General features: G+C 38.2%; 1 long non-coding RNA gene across 1 annotated transcript in view; it reads right to left on the bottom strand.

Annotated features, from left to right (window-relative positions):
• The window catches only part of LOC136248848 (uncharacterized), a 30,927-nt gene extending 18,231 nt beyond the window's left edge, over positions 1–12,696 (bottom strand). The window contains exon 1 of the long non-coding RNA XR_010697845.1: positions 12,591–12,696. This is a non-coding gene — a long non-coding RNA (uncharacterized lncRNA). The remainder of the gene's footprint in view (positions 1–12,590) is intronic.
• Positions 12,697–14,289: the final 1,593 nt, after the last annotated feature.

Genomic DNA, 14,289 nt, shown 5'->3' with positions numbered 1-14,289 from the left:
ATAAGTAGCGCGTTACGTAATATTATTACTTTTGTGGTAATTAAGTAATATAACGAAATACGCTATAAAAACGGGTAATATAACTCAAGTTACTTTACTTACAAATGTAACGCGTTACCTAAGTAATCTAGGTACTGTAACGAATCTAATATTACGTAATATTATTACTACAAGTAACGAAGTTACTAATCTCGTTAGTTATCCTCTGAGTAACGCCTAGCCACAACGAAGTAACGCCAGCCTACTGAATGAAGCTTATTCACCAGCTTCTTACTTATAACCAAGATTTGCACATTGCCCAACTACGCAATCATGTCACGTGATAAAGTGGGGTAGTTTCACACGTGACAGCTTAAGGCTGTGGACACAAAGTAATATAATATGTAATATTATTATAGTTACTTTATTTTATGGGTAATATGTAACTGTAACTAAATAGTTCAGTTGCAAGTAATATGTAACTAGTTACTTTTACAAAGTAACTTGCCCAACACTGTGTATATGTATGCTGTAAAGCAAATAAAATAAAAATAAAATAAAATCCAAAGAAACCCATCTAGATTCGCCACTGCATGAAACTGTCAGGACTTGAGTAGCTCTGTAGCTAACAAGAGCCAGCTAGCTAGCTATATAGTTGGTTAACCAGAAGGTTTAAAATTATCTCCTTCATGGATGAAGGATTTAGCTAATGTATCGATTTAAGCTAGTGACCCATATGCGGTATTAGTAAAATCGGGAGGGGAGCGGGAGATTGCTTGGTAAAATCAGGAACCGGGAATCGGGAGATCACGTGTCAATCTTTGCTGTCACAAGTAACACACATACGTAGCTAGAGCGCCTGCAGTGCTGTGACGAAGAAACTAATATAAACTAGTAAATTATGAGCTTGAGGGGAAAAATAGCTATAGCTAGATAAAGTTTGCATGATGGCCGTATATTAAAGGCTTTCATTAGGCCAATGAAACTTGATTACCAGTTTCTCGCTCAGATTTTTGAAAATTTGATGCGGGCGGGCGGTTATTATTCATTATTTTTCCAAAAGCACAACACACATCCAAACATGAAGATTCCTGCCAAAAAACAGTGAGATCTACACTGATTATACTCTTGCATTAAATAGCTAAGGTACGTTACTAATCTATAACAAGTGATTTTTCCATTAGAGTATAGCTGATTGCTCTATTAGAGTAAAAGTGACCGTTCTATTAGAGTATTTCCATCTGAAATACCAATAATGAAATTCCATGCGGGTGTATCAAAAGCATGCGGGCGATGACGCGAAACTGCTAATCAAGTTTCATTGGCCTTAGAGCTTTATAGTTATTAGCAGTGAATGCATAAAATTGTATTGTGTGGGTTTTTAGCACAGTAATTCACAAAGTGGCTATTTTAGTGGACATAAAATTTCTGAAAGGTAATTTCAGTGAATACATGCAGCAGTTATTTGGCATATTGGATTGTCTTACAATAATGAATGATGAGCAACAGGCCTCCAGTCCTAGCTACATGGTTCTGCCCCAGTCTATACTAAAGTTCATGCACCCTACCAATCTAAAATCCATTCAACTAAACGTGATTAGACTTCCCATCAGACTTTGAATGCCAGCAGACTTTCAATGGATAGACTGAAGTACAGTACACCAAGCATAATTATTCTCTGAGTATACAAAACACATTAATAAATCATAAAGTGTTAATTAGCTACAACATACAGTATGTAAAATCAAAGCTGCCTAAAGTAATATGCATATGACCCAGTTTTGTTCTGGAAATCATTAAGTTTAAAAGGTTGAATCCTGTGGCTTCTCATGCCATCATAATAATATAATGTATGACCATACCAGAAGCAAACTGCAGTAAAATGATTGTCACTACAAACAGTGCAGCCAGCTAGTTGATAACCATGACCATATATAGTTAAAACTTTTGGAATTGTCAATATTGATCTACCAGTCAAGGACTGGATATCAATCGGGATCATCCAAGGCACTCGATTAAGAAATGACGATTCCATTACCTGTGGTACACCACGGCACTCATAAAATGTTTCTCTGTTTCTGCCAGTTAAATTTAATCGGTCAGTAACTGCATGGAGAGATTCATTTGGTGGTTGGCAATGAAATTCTGCACCGCAGTAACCAACCATATCTCCAGCTATAGGAAAAATTTCATTAAAGTTATCTAATCCAGAGCTGAAGGAAAACGTAGAAGGGTATTTTGTTACCTCCGTGTTATGATTAGGGCAATGCTCAGAGGTACATTTAAGTTTAATTACCAGTTTCCAGATATGTGTGAACAAGCAAAGACACCTATTATTCTCACCACCAAAACAATCATATTTCAAATTATTCTCCTGAGAAATTGTAAGATTTAATCTTGATTGAAGCAAATGCAAAAATAGTGTTTTTCCTTCATCCAGCTTTCCTTTATTCATCAATACAATTGCTGCTTTGAGAGAGTTCTCAGCTTCACTGTCACCAAAGGTATCCAAGAAAGATTTGTACTGTTTGCAGTGGAGTGACAATATTGTCAGGAAGTTATCAGAAGTGCAAGTGTTGGTGTATTCATTGTGCATCCATGGAAGAGATTCCGCAGATGTCAAGTTATTGACAGCGTCTTCTACTGCAGGAACACATAGCACATCTTCCTCCATTGTGCATGCGCGGCCGCACTATAGCTACGTGCAACTCTATACTTGCAACGCTATACTTGCAAAATCACGCCTGCCGTTCGTAGCAAGTGAGAGATTTAGTTTGCACGTGATTACAAGTGAGATATTTAGGAGAAGTCGCACGTGATCTCCCGATTCCCGGTTCCTGATTTTACCAAGCACTCTCCCGCTCCCGCTCCCGCTCCCGCTCCCCTCCCGGTTTAACCAATTCCCCCCATATGCGTATGGGTGCCCCATACGCGTATAGGTATCCCATACGCGTACGGGATGCCCCATACGCGTACGGGATGCCCCATACGCGTACGGGACAAATATATGCATATGGGTCACAACAATAATAAAATAAGTATAAATAAACACTTAAACAGTGGGTAGAGAGGCAAACTCTGCCCAGTCCTGGGATGACTGAGAGAGTTTGCCTCCCTCTCAGTGGGCAGAAAGTACTAAACTACTTAGAATGATAGATAGCTGGCATTATTATACGAGTGCTGGCTAAAAACCTCTAAAAGATCGATATACTCTAATAGAACGCTCAAAGACTCTAATAGAGCAGTCAGATCGTTTCATGTTAACAATCTGCAGACAGCATCAGGGATTTAATTGCATGGTTATCTGCAATTCTGAACCTTGTACATAGTCTTTTAACAAACATATTGATATCATTATCCACTAAACTCAGCATGCATGTAGTTATAGCTACAGTTTTAATACACTGATAATTGAAAACTATTTTGTTATGCTGCTGATAGCTATTTTAAGTCTGTTGTAATGGCTATAACCATTATGTGTAAGGTGGAATGCTTCATTAATTCTGACAAAACTATAGCATGTTCATGTTGAGCTGAATCTTGAAAAACAGCTAAAAATTTAAAGTGGATTTTTTCTCAACAGAGTTAACATTTCAGCCAATCAGATGATTATTGGCAACAGCAAAGGTGTCAACAACAGACATGTATGGTTTTGTTCCATTTCAAGTTTGGGAAAGGGCTGTAATGAACACTGTACTTCTATGGCTTCCCCATAGGAAATGTATTGTGAAAATTTTGATTGGCCATAAATATTATTTCAAACATTTGAACAAAAAGATTTTGAAATATTTTTAGCAGGTCAAGCAGTACTACAAATGAGCCAAATTTCAAGATCATGTGCAATTGCATCCATGAGTTATTAAATGTTTTTGAGGATTCAGCTCAACGTGAACATACTATAATTATATACTTATATCAGCATCTTGAGAATTAAGTGACTGCAGCTACTGAGACTAAATGCACATTATTATGGAATAATAGGCTATATAGATAAAGGAATGAAAAAAGAATAATGACAGAAAATTTTGGGAAATTCTGGAAAGAATAATAAGTAAAATTTTGAGCATATTAGGCTCAGGCCTACTTCAAGGTTTAGCCCACCTGACTTAGGGGGCATCTCCAAACTGATTTTGGTACACTTAACGTCATGACACTAACTTCAGACCCCCCCTTCCCCCTCTCCTTAACGTCACCATAGATCCTTTATACCCCGGGATAGGAATCTCCGCATACTTGCTGTACTTACTTGTTGGACTATCCGCACCGTTAATTAATTGGTGTTGACTGGAAGGAGAAAACTCTGATCCATTGTTCTGTAGTGAATTTCGTGTTGTTTGATACAGTAATCTTGTTCTTTACTTCGAATAAGGCGGAAAGGTGATCGTGGACGCAAAAACAGTGACAAAACTCGCTGACAGACCCAAGCGATTAAAACTTTGGCTAGCTGTAACTCTGGAATTATTCACTCTATGAGCATCAAATTCAGTCCGTAAGTATAACTTGGGATAAGGAATCGAACCAGCGAAGTCATTAGTCCATATCACCGTGTTCAAATCTTGCCATTTGAATGGTGGAGACAAATTTTGGCTAGCTCTACCCGCCTGAAACAATGTCTTCTTATCTTACAATTTGTTTTGAGTACTTATCCATCCTTTGTTAATCAAACTGAAGTAAACTCATTGCCCGCACTGTCCACTAAACAGAGAATTAATATGCTAAAGTCGAGTTACTGATGCATCAATTCATAGATCTCTTTGTAGAAAGGTGTTGACGGAAGTGCGGATGGAAGTGTTAAAAACAAAAGATTCCAATCCCGGGGGTGTAAAGGATCTATGACGTCACACTATGAATACAATGCATTGGCAATAGAAGCACAAAACGTTATATTCTTTAGAGTGGCTGTGGTAATTACGAGTCACTTAAGTTAAAAGTACCGCTATCACCTAATACAGTGACCCCAATATTTCACACTACTTGTAGGAATAGGTGTAGCTAACCATATGCTACATTATCCAAAACATTTACTTGCCATGAATTAGGAGTTTGATCTTTTCATTGAAACCTTGTAAGTGTTGGTATTACGAGTCATATGGGGGCATTATGAGTCATTATGTTCATAAGGTCATCATTTCATGTTGAATTATGGTAAATGTTATGGAAACATTTGCAGCAACTCTAAAGATTGTCAAAATACCTTAGTTAACTTAGTACGTAGACTTCATGTTTTTTTCCTGCTTACTACATGGTAAGGGGTACAGGTAGCTAATCTGGTCTATAGTGACATAGTTTAAAGTCCTGTGTAACCTCTTAATTGGATTTGTGGTTAGCTTTTGATCACTTCTCATCAGAGGAGGTTGGACGCGTTCACGTGAGCTGTACATTTTCATTGGAAAATCTTCTCGACAATTTTATTAAAACTATAGTGCATTTGAAAGTTTATGTATTTCTAAAGCTAACGGCAAGGCGATCCCCTGCGAACCCCGCTGATTTGGCTGGTAACAAAGCCAGAGTTTAAAGCGCCAAAAAAATAGATTATGCAAAATCATTTTATTGAGGAAGGTAATACAGCAATCTCAGTGTAACGCAGTGAAGGGTTGTTGTTTCATTATAGAAAATGTATGCAACAAATCTGGTGAAGTTGTATGCATCAAATCATAATTTATTCGTTTCACCCTGAATCTCAAGTGCCTTGAGAAAACAAAGTACATAGCCTTGAAGCCTACATGAAGGACGATCTGAATATCTAACGAACCCCATTGTTTTTCAGTTTAGTATTGCGACTATTGAAGGTCACGTGAAATACCAAAGAAAAGAATGCAATTAAGAGCAATATATTTAAGTAGCGCTTATAGTGCGTCCAACCTCCTCTGACTTCTCATGTTGATCTAAAGTTGTAGCATCCCTTTCATCTTAAATCTGCATGATTCAACCTATTAAATTCATTTTAAGCTATGTGACCCACAATACCCCCTGACCCATAATGCCAGCACGTACTCTACCTGAAAACATAGTCTACAAACAGTATAGCTGTTTAATCACGTCTGTTCTATAGCTGTTTACACTAAGTATAACTGCTTTAATAAAAATTAATAACGTCATGGGCCGAACCCCCCTCCCCCCTTAACGTCATTATGACGTTAAGCGTACCAAAATCAGTTTGGAGATGCCCCCTTATGAAAGCCATCTTGAAACTCTGGATCTCTACTCTCTACATTGCAGACGCCAAAGGGGTGATATGATTGAAACGTATAAGATAGCTACTTCAACAATATTATGATTTGGACCCATCTAGCTACTTTTTTTCACCTTGAATACCGCTACCACCAGGGGCCATTCTCTTAAGCTTTCTAAGGAAAGATCGAGATTACTTGTTAGACAGAACTTTTTTACGAATAGAGTAGTCAATATATGGAATTCCTTACCTGACTTCATCATTTCAGCACCAACAGTTGCAACCTTCAAGCAGCGCTTGGACAATTTTTGGAAGCAATCTAGATATGGGCACCTACAAAGGCCTGCGGCCTAGCCTGGCAATTTATTATTGCCCGGACATCTACAAGCCCATTATTATACAACCAAGTAGTAAAGATAATATGAAAAGCGGTTAAAATTAGGTGGGGTCTATTCTACGGAACGGAACAGAACGGAACGGAATGATGGACTAAACTGCGGAACGGAATGTTTTCTCAGATTGAAGCTTGCAGTTTACCATTGCTGTACAAGTTATCAGTGGCACTTCCAGCAGGTAATCAAACGTTACCCCAAGAAAGATAAAATGAATCTAAGGATCGATTGTGGGTTCTTGTTGGTTGTCATTAGTAACGAAGTACTAATTGTGGGAATAGCTGACTCAGTGTGTTCATCTTCGGATATATCAAGTAGGGAACTAATGCATGACTTGTTTTTACTAGTATGTGAGTTATTTTTACTTACTTGACTTTGGAATGTACAGTCTGAGGCCCAGCCTTTCTAATCGGCATAAATCAGTATGTGTATAGCTACACTACAAAGGAAACAAGTATGGTGACAAGCTGAATCAACTCAGTCTAAGCAGAATCTAAAGGAATTTTGTGCAGTGTGTGAGGGGCAAACATTCAAATACCTCAAGGAGGCTATATTGTGTGAACATCAATGATTCACTAACAGAGTAGTGGACTATTGTCAGATATCTCAGCCTGAGTACTGAGTTGAATTCTGGATGGGGTCTATTTTACAGAATGGAATGCTTTCTGAATCAACTTGCAGCTTGACTAGCTGCTATCATTGCTGAAATTGCATTTTATCAGTGGAACCTCCAGGAAAATGGAATAGGATAATTATAAAACATTAATTGATTGTTTAGGTAATCATGACTTTATTCAGTCTAATAAACAGATTATATGGTTGATTGAGTGAGGTATCACTTTCAGAATGTTCAGACGACCAGTGATGAGATGCATGGATTCATCGAATTTTTGTTGTGGTTGGAGACATTAAATATCCAAAAGCAAACTGACTGTATAATATTAATTCACTTTCTTTATATTTTCTCAATTTTGAGCCTGCATACAAATAATTGAATTTTCCTTGTCAATAGAAATCCTAGAATAAGATGGGAGAGAAACTTATCTTTGTTTACCTATACTGTACAACCAAGAGTTCGTAATACTGATTTGTATGGGGGAGAGTGTCTAATTCTCAGTATGGCCTGTACAAACACCCTGCGTAAAGTTCACCTTTCATCAAATCAACACCTTTACTGGGGGGTAGAAAACTGTTGATTAGTGTTGCTGAAGAAGGTAAAGCCTTTGTTCTGAAATAAGGCCGAGGTGTTACTTTAAGCAGGGTGTTTGGTGAATGCGTTCAAGTTAGACACTCTCCACCTTATTATGAACTCTTGGTACAACTTCAAAGGAAAATGAAGAAAACATACAGATGAATCAATAAAATCACTACAGTAAGGTGAATTACAGACTAGTGAGATCTTGGTTAATAATGACAGTGGTTGGAGATTAAGTGTAGTAGCTTCTTGTTCTTGAATATGTTGCAAAGTGGAAGTACAAATCAAAATGGGATATCAATTTCATTATGAAAACTTTGTATACATAAATAATCTAGCATTACTATTTCATTTGTCCTCCACTTAAACATGCTACAACAGTACTAGTGTCAGTACATTGGCAGTGAGTCTACCTTGAAATCTCAACTCTAGAGTAGATCCAACACAGGACAGCCTGCACTGTAACAAATACATGTGATCCCATGTAATTTCATGGACCAGCTGGACTGGGAATCACTTGAAAATAGACGAACAAATTTAACCTGTTTTGTTTGAAGTGAAGCATGTGAAATGTTACACTTAAGAAATCCTAGGATTCTTAGGTGGTATGTAATTAATGTGAATGTTCCATTTCAGGTCTGACTAGATACATTGAAATTACACACACATCTTGGTCCAAATCACGTTTTCCTGGTGGCTACGGGCATGGTTTCACATGCGGCTTATAATAGAGATTTGGTTGATCTCGGAGTTTTGGCATTTAGCCTGATTCAAGGCTAGCAGTCAGACACATCCTTGAATTGTGCAACAGATAAAATCAGCTCACTATTGAATACGGCATTAGTCCACTGCACCAGCTGTTAATATATAAATAACTCCATGCATACACTTCAGTGATGTTTGCAGAATATACCCTCCTTGCGGTCTGCCAAAATATTTGCTCCTCACACACTGCACAAAATTCTTCAAGTTTTAATTCAGCTGGCTCTTTCCTGTTACCAGTATCTTCCTGCTTGCTTTATTTATACACTGACTTATGACTTGAAAGACCGGCCCAGACTGTTTTCTAAAGTCTAAATAAGAAAAACAGCTCACATAAAGTTCCCTTCCGTATGGATGAACATCACTGATACAGCTCATCCCACAATAATACTTCGTTACTAATGACAAACAACAAAAACCCACAATCGATCCGTCAATTCTTTCTATCTTATGTTTAATCACCCACTGGAAATGCCACTGCTAACTTATAAGGGAAGTTTCAGCAATGGTAAGTTGCAAGCTTCAATTTTAGAAAGCGTTCCGTTCCGTGGTTTAGTCCATCATTCCGTTCCGTTCCGTTCTGTAGAATAGTCCCCACCTTAAAATTACGTCATAAATAAATAAATAATAATTAGCTAATAAATAATGTTCTCGAAAACTATGAGGTCTAAAGACATGAACTAACCGGGGATAAATTCGCTTGTGAATGAAGGCACAAACGTATAAGCATCGCTCCTGTTCGTACTGGTGACTTGACCAAACGTGTAATTATATATAATGCCCAGTACCACACCCTTGCTTCATTATTTTCAGATTGCGCGAAGGAGAAGATTAGCGATGCCCGTGCAGGAGAGCCAGAGGCCACTTTACATGTAAAGAGGAAGATTACAAGTTTTTATGTTTGTAACATCTCAAGTCTCCATGCCAGCTGCCAGTGGATTCATTCACATAAATCAAGACTCACGGTAGTGAGTCGCGCGGCCAGTAAAGCAGAAACGCGCGCCGCAGACAATAAATGACGCGACCACTACGTGAGGATTTTACAAGAACGAACGTTGTCAAATTCGGCCTTCCTGTAATCCACCCGTCACTTACGCTATCCCTCTGAAACTCTGGAGTTGAACTCATCGTGTCACTAGTAACTACCACACAAGCAGTGAAGCAAATCCATGCCGATTGTTTCGTGATCGAGGTTGCCGACATCAAAGGGGAAGTTTCATTTTTTTTTTTTAATCGCATGCGGTTAGACGCAACCGCAGGTGTATGCCTTGCGTTCCTTTGTGCATTCCGAACATTGATCGCCCTGTTATCGCTTCAGTATTCACTCAATCACCTCAAGATTCACATCATCGATTTCACCATACATGATTACCGTACAGTCGTGATTTCAGCACCAAACGAAGTTTCAGACGTCCTCAGTCGACCTAGAAGCCAAATACAAATCCCAGATTGTTGTTTTCCGCAATACTCGCTTGGCATGTAGGGCAATGTGTCTTTAAACTGTTCTGAAAGTTTCGTTCAGATTGAAACATTTGTTTTCGAGAATGGCTAGTTTGAAATTTGAATTTAGTCGCCCCCACGTCATTTGCTCTCTAAGAATTTTACTCGGAATTTAAAGAATGACGCAGAGCACAACTGCGGTCACTGGGTATTGATGAACTGGTGCTCTATGTAGTTAATCAGTACACATAGCCACCAAGAAGTGTGCTGCCATAGATTATAGTCCATAGATATAATCTATGGTGCTGCATACCATCCTTCGTTTTGAAATTAGTCGCCCCCACATGATTTGTCCTCTAAGGGTGCGGCTTAAAGAATGACACAAGAGTACAACTGCGGTTACCAGTTGTTGACACAAACTGTGAGTAATTAGCACATGTAGCTAGCTTAAAAGGAAGTGTGCAAAATCGCCTAATACAATTGTCACCATGCATTATTGTATTTTATAGCACCCCCACACAAAATTACACATGTAATTACAACATACAGAGGAGACACATGAATACCAAACACTATTCACAATAATAATGTAAGAATTGTACAATAATGACTGTAATATAACTGCTATGCAAATGTTTTCCAGTGGCCCGCCATGGTAGCAAGTCTCACATGACGGCATGTATATTCATCCAAACACAATGGGAGCAACGAGTAAGTATGATGACAACAAGTTGGTATGACTCCATTTGTAGAATCCAGATGAGTGGGTGAGGCTCCAGTATGTCTAAACAGTTAACAAACATTCCTGTTATAAATACGTGCTAGAGTTGCAATATAATAGTATAGTATTTAAATGCAATAATACATAGTCTCCATTGCATCACTATCAAACGACACTAAGTGGAGGATATTGTTGCATCTCTAGTATCTACACTCTATCAGTACAACCTATCTTAATGGCCACTAGTATAGAAAGACAACCACTCTTGAAAAGCCAATTCCAATTGAGAATTTATACACTGTTACCTGCTGAATGAGTGAAGGTGGCAATAAACAAGTTCCACCGTAATTTATACACGTGATCTGATCCTGTATATTCTGTCAGTGGATGAGATCCACTTGGCCAGGACAAAATGTGACTCAAGTGCCCTGGATGATCCATACCCAACCAACTTATGACCCAGTGGCACAATGGAACTGACTATTTATAGTGAATACAATTATATTTATTTCTAAGATGTGTGGATGTGTGGACACATTACAACACATTACATGTACATACAAGACAAGCTACGTACTGTTTTAGCATTTCAAGTCACCACATTATACACGTACCAGTCAACAATGCTTCATAGTGCCCATCAGTAAACCTGAAGAAAAGTTACGAAAAATAAAAATTCACATAAGTACAATGAAACCTCATTAATATGGCAGGCTGTGGGACCAAAAAATTTGGCCTGAATAACAAGGTGGCCTTATTAATGAGGTCATAAGTAATGCTTAGCTATATTTGGGACCTACTAGAGGTGGCCAATATAATGAGGTAGTCTTATTAAAGAGGTGGCCACTAAGTGAGGTTTCACCGTACATATATAGTTCACAATATTAATGGTTAACAATATACACTGAAATCTGCTGGTCACTTCTTGTGGAAGATTGCTCTCTACACAAAATGACACATTCAGAGATTGTATTTAGACGGATGATACAGTAACGCATTGTGACTTCAATACTCGTGATGTGTCACTGCTAGGCAGCAACCATATACACGGCACTACCACATCGCACTTGCTCACACACACAATTTTGCTAAAGATTTTACAAATTGATAATTAAGGGGTGTGGCAACTAGCTGTTTCGCTCGCAAGACTGTGTGGCAGCTGTTTCCCTTCTGTACAAGTGGCCACCAAGACAGGTCCACTGTGGATGAAAGCCAGGCATTAGATATTTGGTATTTCATGTGTTGAAGACATTCCAGGGCTTCTGGTAGTCTCAAATCTCACCACAGTTTAACTCAGGCAGTGTTGTGGTCACCACTAAACTACTGGAATGCTGTGTTATGTTCATCTTATGCTTGGCTACTATATTGTAGAACTGAAATGGATACTCTGAAAAATATATCCTATGGATAATGACTTCATCACTTTCTTCATCAGGAGCTTATAAGGACCAATAGTGAAACTTTTTACACTTGGGGCTGACAGTCAACTGCCTATGTCTGAAGCAGTGCTTTTGGTGATTGGCTGCCCCCTTGCTGCCAGCACTCACTGTCTCATACGCTGTCATACACTAAATCCATCTCTATAGCCAGTTAGAACAGCATGCTTCTTACCTTTTTTTAAGGCCGCATAATGCAGCCACCTCTATAAAAGGCAAGGTTAGAAAATTTTGTCCCTACGGCCTGAATAATGACCAGTTTTCACTGTACTATTAGTGATTAGTGATCATGGGGGATTATTTATTAAGATACTAAGATATACAAACGCTACAACCTCTAAATATAGCAGAAAATTTTTTACCCTGGTCCAATGTCTCGTAATAATCGTGACTTCGTGAGAGACTCTACTGTAACATACATGTTTATCATATGTGCTAATCGCCTTTTTATAATTAAGTTTTACAACACAAATACATGTATAGTTAAACTCACCAATTGCGACTAAATCCCTTCAACACGAAAAGACAAGTAATGAGACAACCTTGTAGACAACAGCCACACAAGCCTATTCTGGTGCGTTTATTTAGTAGTAATATAAATTTTAAAGGCGTTTATTTACAACAGGACATAATTACGCCCCCCTCTATTGTCTCTGTACATACTTGCCTTTTCTTTACTATTCTCATTTCATTTCACAAGATCTCTTGGCAGGGGCGTAGCTTCTTCACTTGAATTAGTCAATGCTTGAAGTAGATCGAGATACTCTAATAGAACAGTCACATTTCTACAAGTACCATATTTTTATATTGTAAAGTCTGTAAGTAGCTAGTAATTTAAACTATACAATCCGATGTTAAGCAGAAGTTGTAACTATGCTAAATATTGATTGCTGTGTTACAGCTGTTTTGTGACTGCTCTAATAGAGTATCTTGATCGTTTCAATGCAGTACAAGATGAAAGGCAAAGTGTTGTTAAGGGTTTACTAGTTAAAATGGGTGTTAGTTGACTACAGTTGCATGCCACTAACAGGGCCGTCCAGAGAAATTAGAGGACCCAGGGAAAAGAGTTAAAGAGGGGTCCAGAGGCAAGGAAGGGTCTAGATCCTGACTGCTCTATTAGAGTATATCGATCTTTCTTTAAACAGGTATTCAAGTGGCCCCTTTCTGGCTGTGGTAGGGGGCAAAATACCCCAGTTACCCCCAATGTGGGTGGCCCTGGCCACTAAAATTACAGTTATATTTTAATATTCTGTCACTGTAGTCTGGGGTTTCTGTCAAAACCATGGAAACTCACCTACTGTTATCAACAGTGCATTGCTTATTCTAACAAAAAGTATTGAAATCCCATCCAAAAACAGCTTATAGCTGTAAAAAAAGTGCGCGTCCAAGTAAAGCAGAGTTAACTGCGACAAAATGTAATGATATCATAATGCGGCCATGTGCGAGGTGTGCAAGTTGTAAAATTAATATTAGCTAATCAAATAATACAATGTCATTGTTAAAGTGTTAATGAGAACTATGTGATGCTGCTAGTTTTTAAGTGTGTGAGCATCTTCATAAATGCCACATAAATTTAATTCTCAATAAAGCAATGTGTATAGATTCTCTGATAGTAATAAATAGTTTGAGTTTGGCCGCCTTTCCTGTATACAGCAATGCTACGAACAAAGGAAAGGTGGCCAAACTCAAACTATTTATTACTATCAGAGAATCTATACACATTGCTTTATTGAGAATTAAATTTATGTGGCATTTATGAAGATGCTCACACACTTAAAAACTAGCAGCATCACATAGTTCTCATTAACACTTTAACAATGACATTGTATTATTTGATTAGCTAATATTAATTTTACAACTTGCACACCTCGCACATGGCCGCATTATGATATCATTACTTTTTGTCGCAGTTAACTCTGCTTTACTTGGACGCGCACTTTTTTTACAGCTATAAGCTGTTTTTGGATGGGATAAACAATACAAGAAAATATTAAAACATAGACCACGCTCTTTACAATACAGTTACATATAAAATACAAGTAAACAATTTTGTCTTGTGCAGCTGGCATGGAAAACTTCCTTTGTGTTGGTGTCAGGCAATTCAATACGTGCTTAATCTTTTTTGCTTTCACCTGGTGTAGCCGGCTACTAGGCTCTGGCAGGCTTGGCTGTCTTCCTTTATCTGGTTCATC

The sequence above is a fragment of the Dysidea avara genome, chromosome 1 (assembly GCF_963678975.1).
Source record: "Dysidea avara chromosome 1, odDysAvar1.4, whole genome shotgun sequence".
In the NCBI taxonomy this organism is placed as follows: domain Eukaryota; kingdom Metazoa; phylum Porifera; class Demospongiae; order Dictyoceratida; family Dysideidae; genus Dysidea; species Dysidea avara.
Note: the sequence above shows the minus strand (reverse complement) of the source record. Positions and strands in the feature narration are given on the sequence as shown.